The sequence below is a fragment of the Maylandia zebra genome, linkage group LG22 (assembly GCF_041146795.1).
Source record: "Maylandia zebra isolate NMK-2024a linkage group LG22, Mzebra_GT3a, whole genome shotgun sequence".
Lineage (NCBI taxonomy): Eukaryota > Metazoa > Chordata > Actinopteri > Cichliformes > Cichlidae > Maylandia > Maylandia zebra.
The window spans coordinates 187,501-197,500 of record NC_135187.1 but is presented as its reverse complement, the minus strand read 5'-3'; the positions used below and the strand labels follow the sequence as shown (position 1 = coordinate 197,500).

The window sequence follows — 10,000 nt, the reverse complement described above, 5'->3', positions numbered from 1 at the left end:
AGTCACTGATGAACGCCCTGAGGGGTACTGCTACTCGGTACTGTGGCCTGTACTCACAGTACTGCATGTCACGGGTACTTAAATAACACCCTGTTACTGCTGACACGTCACGCACGCACATTAAAGACTCTGTTTGGTTCGGATCGATTAATCGGGCCTCTGATGCAGAACTCAAACTGTGAAGAAGAGGAGGAGGAGAGCCGCTCCCTGCTGATGAAAACAAACCGGAGGAGGCAGCTTAAGCCCGGAGTCTAACCCGGGCCTGCCGAACCTGCTAACAGCTAGCTAACCCGAACAATAACAGAGAGGCCGAGGCGGAAAAACGAACCGAGGTCAGCAGCACCTACCCGGGTACCGAGGCGCTTTCAGCCCCCTTCAAAGCTCCGACAATCGAACTTCAGTCCGCTCCGCCCCGGGCTGTCCCGGTACGGTCCGGTTCTTTGATCCGGGTCCCAGTGCCGCGCTTAGTCCAGGATTTTAGGGTCGGTCCATCTGCTCTGGGTTTGTGGCCTGGCTCGGCTCGGCTTGCTTTAAAACTGCGGTGACGCAACATCCGTAAAGACAGAGGCTGTACATAACTGTCGGAGCTTCCGGTGGTCTTTACACAATAAAAGCACGTAGAGGAAAAAAAAAAACCAGCTGAAGACATCCGGGCCACTGACAGTAGGACAACACGGGGGACGGTGTGTTGGGGGGTGGCGCGCGGGGAGGGGCGCATGGATGGTTTGTTTTGGTCAAGGAAACTCGTCGCTTTGCCAACATTAGATGAATTAAGTTATACTTTTATACTTTTCCACTGGATTTAGCAACACGAAACTCAAAATCACTACATTATCATAAGCATCTTTGAGGGGACGACTCGAATGAGTCTTTGTGTACGAACGGAGCACATGCAGTCGGTCACACCTTCGAGCTGTGGGCCGTCACCAACCAGTCCTCACGGTGTGGAGTTAACGGGACACTTTTCTCACTTTAATGTTGGATTTTATTCCCTCCGGTAAAACATGTAGAAACAACGGTTATTACCTGTGTGTCTGTGTTAGAAATACCCCGTGACAGAGTAACATGAAACACATGTTCTTGTTTCAGTCCAGGGGTCGATGTGGACGTTGTGGAGGACTATAAATACCTCAGAGTGCACACTGATAACAAACTGGACTGGGTTAAAAACACCACTGCTCTCTGCAGGAAGGGCTCTGAGCTCCTTCATGAGTCTGTTGTGGTCAGTGCTATTCTCTATGCTGTTGCATGCTGGGACAGCAGGCTGAGGCTCGCAGATGCCAGCAGACTCAATAAACTGATCTGTAAGGTCAGTAATGCTGTGGGGTTGGAGCTGGACTCCCTTAGGGTGCTGTCGGAAAGGTGGATGTTGTCCAAGATAAGGATCCCATACACTCCATGGCCAATGAGATTACCCATAGTGCACCACTGAACGCAGTAGCGGTTTGCCCGGGGCGGCATCGTGGTGGGGGGCGGCATCACGGGCACCGGCAAAAAAAAAATTGCTCATACTCATGCTGCCCCGACATCAGCCAGCGCATATTGGGAATGGCACAGGCACCGGTCGGTTTTCTATCACCCTTTTGCTGGGAGTAAGCGCGCCCTCCGTTTGCGAGGTGCGCATGCAGCACAGGGAGGAGAGGGCGGGGCCGCGGGGGAGTCTCTGGCTGGCTGGAGCAGCATCTAATCACCAACTCACAAAATAAAACAAAATAAAAACAAAACAACAAACATGAAAACACCAGACATCATGATACAGACTTATAATTTGCACCGATGTTTTTTCGAAATTCTATAAAGTGAGCGCGCGAGCCCTTGGTGCGCGTGCTCGCTGCTGAAGTCAAAGTAAACTTTATTGTCATCTCCGCTACATACAGTGCCAGTGGGAGTGTTCGCCCGGGGCGCCAAACAGGCTAGGACCGCCACTGACTGAACGACACAGGAACTCATCCCTGCCTGTGGATATTTGTGTACGACTCCTCCATCTAATGCAGAGCACACAGAGCAGCAGTTACAGCCTGTAGTTTGTCCTTTACAGAGAAAATAACAAAGTTTTACAGCTTAGAGTATTTATCTGTAATATTCTGGACATTTATAGGTGAGCTATTTGTATATATGGGAGTTACTTCTAATATTTTGTAACTTTGTAATATTGTCTTATTTAATTTTTATCATTTATGCAGTAAAGGATTTCAAAAATAAAATGAATAATTTTGAAGACAGATCAGTGACTACAAATGGGGTCAGAATTCATCATATAAAGGTCATGTAAACAAAATGAACATTTTTATATGATAAATTCTGACCCCATTTGTAGTCACTGATCTGTCTTCAAAATTATTCATTTTATTTTTGAAATTTGCATTTTGTTAACTTTTTGCCTGTTTTTATTTTATACCTGGTTATCTGTGTGTGTGTGTGTGAGCTTTTGTCTAGAAAGGTGCTATATAAATCAAATGTTACTTATTTTAAAGTGGTTATTAAATGTGCGAGCTTGCATTTAGCTGCGTTTCTGACTCATTTCTTTCAACATTCGTTTGTCCTCGAGCTTATTTTTCTCTCTCACGTCAAACAGTTTTGAAACAAGTTTCACTTCTGATTTCATAAAAGCTAAAATTCAGCTATCGTCCTGTCACCACTTTCCTCTGTACTCATGTTTATTTACCACACTTTATGCTCTGTGATAAATAGTAATAAATCACGTTTTTGACTCTGAGATTATTCTGAGCCTTCATAGCGGTGATACTTATCAGGATCTGTAAAGACAGCAGCTATACGTGACAATAAGCAGCTCCTGCCCCTTAGGTGGGGTCAGGCTCATGAAGCTTTTATTTTGAAGTTAGACCTGCGTCATTTCTGCAAGTAGGTGTTCTGTTTTGGTTCTGTTTCCGGTTGGTCCAAAACTATTTCCTTCCTGTCCTCCCACACAAAAGCCCTTTCATAGTAAAAGCCTCAGGTACTTAGATTGTAAACACACGCACTGAATGCGCGCTCAGAGCGCCCCCAGCAGGCTGGCAGCGGAACAGCACGGAGCAGAAAGTGGGTCTGCGGGTGAACTTGATGGAACATCTGCAGACCCTAAACATCTGTCGCAGCTGCTTGATTATGAGAGTCCATCAGTGAATTATAATCATTATAATATTAATATTATAGCATTAACTATGTATTAATATGAGACCACATTGATCGGTTTATCCACCTCCGTGAGATGAATTAACGGATGTCACTGTGGTTCAGCGAGCTGCACTCAAACGGGAAAGTTCAGCTGTTAGCGGTAACGGAGCAGGTGGTCACCGGACCGACACGAACTGATTTACCGAGCGCGCAATCAGCGGATGCGCTTTTTAATGACGCGCTCCCAAAGACATCCAGACAGTTCACAGCCCAGCACAGACACGACCATCAGCACGTCTGCAGGGAAAACAGCCTTCTCACATCACCTGACTGACTACATTACTTCATTTAGCAGTGAGGAAAAGTGAAGCCCCCGTGTAAGTGAAGGACGTGGAGACTTGTTTCCTGTGGACGTGATGTCAGCTTTCCAATCGTTCACTGCGTGGCTCGGGACCCCGGTGTTCTGCCAAAAAGCGACTGTCCGTATTTAAACCGCTAAAAGAATCTGTTGGCCTGTAATATGTGAGATATATGTCAGGTGTGTCCCTCGTGAACGATGTCACTTCACCTTGAGCCACAAACAACATTCCTGTCACAACAAGTGTTTTTTGCACTGCATAAAAAATTCCGTTTTCTGTTTTTTTAATGGACGCTGACAGAAAAAGGAACATTGTGTCGAGTTTCAGTCCACTCTGTACTATTTACGGACATTTACATTACATTACATTTACGGACACTTCAGTTATGACACGGAAAGTTCCGTTTATTCACTGTTTATTTTTCCGTTAAGAGAAAAACTGAAAGTTCTGTTTATGTGACCATTTACAGCCACTTCTTTTCACTGTAACTGTGTACTTCTTTATAATCTTACATTTCTATACGATTACAACCATTTTCTCAAAATTTGGTAGGAGAAAACTTTGTAAATGAAGCTTTGCTTAGTGCACAGCATCCGTACATTTAATGTTAAATGTTCTTTTATCCTCCTCAACTCAGAAACTATATTGAAATATAACAACAGCATCCATCTTGTCATAAAATGACTAAACAGCCAATAAACGAACAATCTTTCAAGTCTGAGGATTTCTCCTTCCTTGTGTTCATGTGCACACATGCAGTCCAGTGTTTCCTTCAAACAGGACACCTGACAAACAAAAAATGTAACATTTAACAATCTTTGCACATTTGATAATATCCAGAGTACCTTTACGTTAGAATCAGTGCCTTGTGGTTACTTCACCTCAGTGTGGTTTACATCCATGTCTGTCCAATCATGACACAGTATACACATGTAGTCAGTTATCGCCGCTCACCTTTGATTAATAAATTGTATTTCACTAGCAGGGACCACTTCCTTGGTAAGGATGGATGAGGAAGTGTGATAGTGCTGCGGTTTGGGGAAGGCCTTGAAGGGGACTGGCGACGGCTCTCAGGCCGGGCAGAACCCCGTGTACTAGCGAGAAATAAAGGAGCTCTGGGTGGGGTTAATCTGGGCTCTAAACTGAGCTGCTGTTAATTTGTGATTTCTGAGGCTGGTAACTCAGATGAACGTATCCTCAGCAGCAGAGGGACTCTTGGTCTTCCTTTCCTGGGGCGTCCTCATGTGAGACAGTTTCTTCGTAGTGCTTGATGTTTTGTGCAACTGCACTTTTGGGACACATTCAAAGGGGCGATCGTGGCTCAAGAGTTGGGAGGTCGCCTTGTAATCGGAAGGTTGCTGGCCTCGCGTCTGTCAGTGCGCCCCAGGGTGGCTGTGGCTACAATGTAGCTGCCATCACCAGTGTGTGAATGGGTGGATGACTGGATGTGTAAAGCGCTTTGGGGTCCTTAGGGACTAGTAAAGCGCTGTACAAATACAAGCCATTTTTAGCATTTTTACAGACTGACCTTCAGTTCTTAAAGTAATGATGGACTGTTGTTTCTCTTAGTTGATTGGTTCTTGCCATAACATGAAGTCTAACTGTTGTCAAATAGGGCTGTCAGCTGTGCACCAACCGGACTGCTGCAAGAAACTCCACATACAAACCCTGACAGGCACACCTGTGAAGTGAAACCATCTCAGGTGACTACATCATGAAGCTCACTGAGACAAGGCCGAGGGTTTACAGTGTGTCATCAAGGCAAAGGGTGGATACTTACAGGAGTCTAAAATACAACATATCTGGAGTTATCATCTTTTTCTTTGTTACATAATTCCACGTATCCTTGTGTCATATGTATTTAACTTCTTCAGTTTGAATCTACAGTGCAGAAAGTAATAAAAACAGGAAAAACAAGATGTGTCCAAACTTTTGACCGGCAGTGTCCCACATCTACCCTCACAGAACAATCTTTTCAATAACTTCTTTCCCCTGACAGTCAGACTGATGGCAAACCACTGAGCAATGTGCAATAATAACCTCTCACTGCCTCAGAAATATTATCATTCTTGTGTAAATTTATATTACTTTTGTATTTTGTACTGTCATGTTTATCCTGTAGTGTTTCATGTCCACTTTAACAGGTCAGCTTCTTGATTGGCTCTCATTGAAACAACTGAAGTCTGTATGTTTCAACAGTTGTGTGCGGTGACTGTCACAGAAAGGCGAGGACAGACGACGTCCCCTGCTCCATACACCCACAAACACCCACTATTTAGAAAGATAAATTAGATCAGATGAAAACACTGTTTGTGCTGCCGATCCGCACTCCTCGTTGACAGAAGAATGACTGTCTTACCATCCATCCATGCATCTTCTTCCGATTATCCGAGGCCGGGTCGCGGGGGCAGCAGCCTAAGCAAAGAGGCCCAGACCTCCCTCTCCCCAGCCACCTCCTCCAGCTTGTCCAGGGGAACACCAAGGCGTTCCCAGGCCAGCTGAGAGATATAATCTCTCCAGCGTGTCCTGGGTCTGCCCCGGGGCCTCCTCCCGGTGGGACATGCCTGGAACACCTCACCCAGGAGGCGCCCAGGAGGCATCCTTGTCAGATGCCTGAACCGCCTAAACTGGCTCCTTTCGATGTGGAGGAGCAGCAGTTCAACTCTGAGCCCCTCCTGACTGTTTTACTATTTATATTCTATTCCTGCACAGTTGGTGTGGACCACCCACAATTTCACTGTGAACAACGGCAATTAAAGCTTTTTATTCTTATGTCTGCGATTGTCACACAGGCAGAAAATAAGCTCTTCTTTTGTGTTTTCACTGATTGTTTTCGATCTCCATCAGCAGCTTTACAAAGAACATGAAATAAGTGAGAAGAGAAAGAAGACATTTAAAGAAACCATCTTTTAAACCCATTGCTCCATTTGAAATACTTCAGGTCTGTTTTAAACTAAATTATAAAATTTTAACAAAAAAGAATCTGATTTCAGACTCAAACTAGAAACAAATCAAACTCAGAGGATCATTCAGCGTATCAAGGTTTGTCCCAGAGGATTCAGTTTTTGTGACCCCCAAGTCCTCTTGTGACCCTCAGATCCCGTGAGCAGTGAGGGACCCTCGGGAATGCTGACGGCATTTTCCAAAGATCCGATTAGTCATCAGGAAGTGATTTAACACCCGCTGAAATGAAAGGCGGAGACCAGAGAGTAAGTTAACGTCACGTCTTTATTGCGTCACGTAGGAAAATAGATTCACATTAAAGTTCTGGCTTCTGTCCTCATCACGCTTCACTTTCTCTTCACAACAAACAAACACAAGCGAAGCTGCGTCACACTGCTGAACGGGAGGTTCATCCTCCACCGCTCCCGAAGTAAAGTGCAAAACAAAAAAGCAACAGAAAGGAGAGAGGGCGGAGTTACGGAGAAACAAACATCCAAAAGAGAGACCAGCAGCCACGGGAACACATGCAGAAAACCGATGGCGTTTCTCACGGCAACACCAGGAAGAAGAAAATCTGCACATCAACAAGCTCAACAACCGACAAAGCACAAGGCAGAAGGAAAACAACAGGAAACGTCAACGCCGCTGGTCACAGCTACAGACAAAAACCTGGCCCCCACGGGACCGCCAGGGCTCGCTCCCAACAGTGCCTCGTCATCTCGTCACGTTTCGTCAGTGAAGGTCTCTGACCCGGTGAGGGTCAGTAACAATCAGCTGTTCACATCTCAGAGGGCTCGCAGGGGAGCCGCTCTACACATGTACAGCACATATAAACAAGACAGGAAGTGACATCAGAAGGCGCCGTGTCGTCAGTCTGGCCCCTTGGAGTTGACGCCCTGCTACCCGGATCCCGATCGTTTAATCTTTGATTATCTGACCCGTTTCTGGTTTAGTTTGTTCGAGCACTGCGGCTCCACAGTGAACACCTCCCACAGACAGCTGCAAACCCAGGCTCCCAGTGCAGGGCCAGACTGGGCCAGAGCTGCTTTTAACTGGGTTATCCTGGAGTCCTTCTGCCCTTCAGGGATCATCAAAGATGAAGCAGGTTCACTTATTCAGATGAACCACAGTTTCTGGGGTTTGTGTCTCAGGCTTCGTCATGCTGCTTCACACCTGCTCGCTTGGTAGAGCAGGTGTGAAGCAGCTCAGGTCCACCTCTTTACCCCTCGACTTTCTCTCCCCCTGATTGGCTCTCTCACAATCACGACCGTTTATCTGAACGCCTTTGGAAACCGACTCTTAGACTCGCGTTCTGAACCACATGTCAGCTCTGCTCAGTTACTTGCGCTGTTAGTCCCAACTTCAGCTCTTTTTGCATCTTTGTCAGGTTTCCCAGTTTGCCCAGTAGCTCCTGCACAGGGAACAATCTCTTTGGGTTTCAGTCAGAACTTTTTGATTTCCAAAAGCAACATTTGACTTTAACATCAGGTCTGCAATAAAGTGATGAGGACAGAGTCAACGGTGCCTGGCAGCAGAGCGACTCGTCGGTCAACTCAGCAGCAACTTTGCCCACCGAGGGTTTTTTGTTTTTCTTTCTGGAAGCATCTAGGCCTCAGTCCACCTCAAAGGAAGCCTTAAAGCAACAGGGACCAGTTCAGGACCAGCAAGCCTTCTCAGTCCTGGATAAAATTCCCATTGAGGTCCCAGATCAGCACAAACAGGTCCCAAGAGGTCCGACGTTTCGTCAGAAAACCCTCCAGAGTCAGACGCTCCCGGAGTAACTCAGCATCAGTCCTACAGCTCTCTGACTAACATGATGCGATTGGAAGCGGGTGGACTGCTGTAACCACAGTCCAGGTCAGGTGACTCGCCTGCGGCTGCCGTCAGACGCAGTTTATCGTACAAACTTTGTCTGAAGTAAACTGAGGCCTTTAGAGAGACGTCTTTACTTCTACAAACCGTGAAATGTAACTACTCTGTGCGATTACTTCAGCTCTCATAAAACACTCGTGTTTTCCTCTTTATTCATACTGTTCAACACTTAAAACTGAAACGGCCATAGTGCGGCCGGCCTCTCGTCAGGTGCAACCACAAAGCAAAACATAACTCATAAATACCTGTGACGTAGTCTCTCAATGCATATAACAACAAACTGGTAACACACACGGACTCTTTACACAGTGCAACGCTGGAGTCAGTCAGGGCCGAGGCGCGGCAGTTAACAGGACGCCGAGACGTGCCAGTCGGCTGAGTTTACACCATGCAGTCATATTTACATGCTGGCGCTTAGTGCAGTGCTGCCGTGTGCACCTTCCCATCATGCAACACGTGTGAATTAACAGTCATGATTTTCGACGTCCCGTTAACTGACCCGCAGCTCTCATTGTCAGAGGACAGAGGGAAGTGAGGACACACACTTGAACACGCCACATTCACACCTCCAGACGCGAGTACTGACAAACAGGGTTTTTACAAGTCTGAGATCACAGGATGAAGATGGCGAGGACGGCGGCAGTGCCGCGCCTTGCAGTTTGTAGCACCAATGATGAAGACGACGCCCGCGGGGAGCGAGAAGCTGTCTGACAGAAGTGAAGAACAATCGCTCAGCAATGTGACACTTCCAGAGTCCTCCCGAAGGAACCACAGAAGAAGAGCAGGAACCACTTCCTGTTACAAGTTTAGGGCACTTCCTGTGGCCGAAACCTTTGTTTTGGGTTATTTATTATTTTATTAACATCAGCATCTCGACGTGGTCGTGTCACACTGCTGATCGGGACAGAGCTGTGGTGGCGCTCGCAGGGAGCTGGTTAGTGCAAAGGGTGCATGGTGTCTAACGGGCTCTGAGTGGGTAAATTCTTCGTACTGCATGCGAGCGTTGGTGGAGGGCGACTTGTGCTTTGCTCCTTGTGCCTGAGCTCAAGCTTCAAACCAGCCGTTCGATCCGTAAGGGCCAGATATCGTGTCGCTGCTGTGCTCTCTAGCGGGGGGGTCTACATCCACGTCATTAACATGAAAACAACAACGTGGCTGCCGGAGGAGGGGCAATTTTTCACCATAAATAACCTGCTGAAGTAAAAAATCACTTTCAGTAAATCGTCGCCGGGTGGTGAAGGTTTCCAGCACAGTTCACACAAAGTACTTTCTAGTTAAACAAATGTGGTGCTACTTGACAAAGAACACATGGAAGCAGGTCTGCTGTGAGGTCATCTGGCCCTGACGGAAACAGACACGAGCACTTTAGAGTCTGTGACTGACTATTAATCATTTAAATGCAATCAAAGAAGCTGAACTAATAAAGAAAGTCGCGTTCAAACGTTTAGATCAAACGGCTTCTTTTTGGGGGGCACATTTAAAAAAAATCACAAACCAACACGATAAAAACACAAGGCTGTTCAGAACAGGGGGCGGAGCCTCTGCTCCCCAAACGGCACCTCCTGGAGGCGACGGCCTACAGGGGAGCAGAGGCTGAGCTCATTACAGAGGTGGTTTCTCAGGTTTAACACACAGAACCTTTACAAGGCTCTGACCCGTAAGTACCAAACCCCGCCTCCTCCTCTACACGTTTTAAGGTGAAGCGAAGCAGC

The 10,000-nt window shown here is 46.7% G+C and overlaps 2 protein-coding genes across 3 annotated transcripts in view; both read right to left on the bottom strand.

Moving 5' to 3' along the window:
• The window catches only part of LOC143414538 (phosphatidylinositol 4-kinase beta-like), a 17,746-nt gene extending 17,169 nt beyond the window's left edge, over window positions 1–577 (bottom strand). Inside the window, exon 1 of the mRNA XM_076879147.1 lies at window positions 348–577. The gene's annotated coding sequence lies outside the window, so the exon portion shown is untranslated. The remainder of the gene's footprint in view (window positions 1–347) is intronic.
• A 6,106-nt stretch (window positions 578–6,683) lies between these two features.
• The window catches only part of rfx5 (regulatory factor X, 5), a 10,538-nt gene continuing 7,221 nt past the window's right edge, over window positions 6,684–10,000 (bottom strand). For both annotated transcript variants that reach the window (XM_076879068.1, XM_076879069.1), the window contains exon 11: window positions 6,684–10,000. This exon is cut by the window's right edge and continues 1,222 nt beyond it. The gene's annotated coding sequence lies outside the window, so the exon portion shown is untranslated.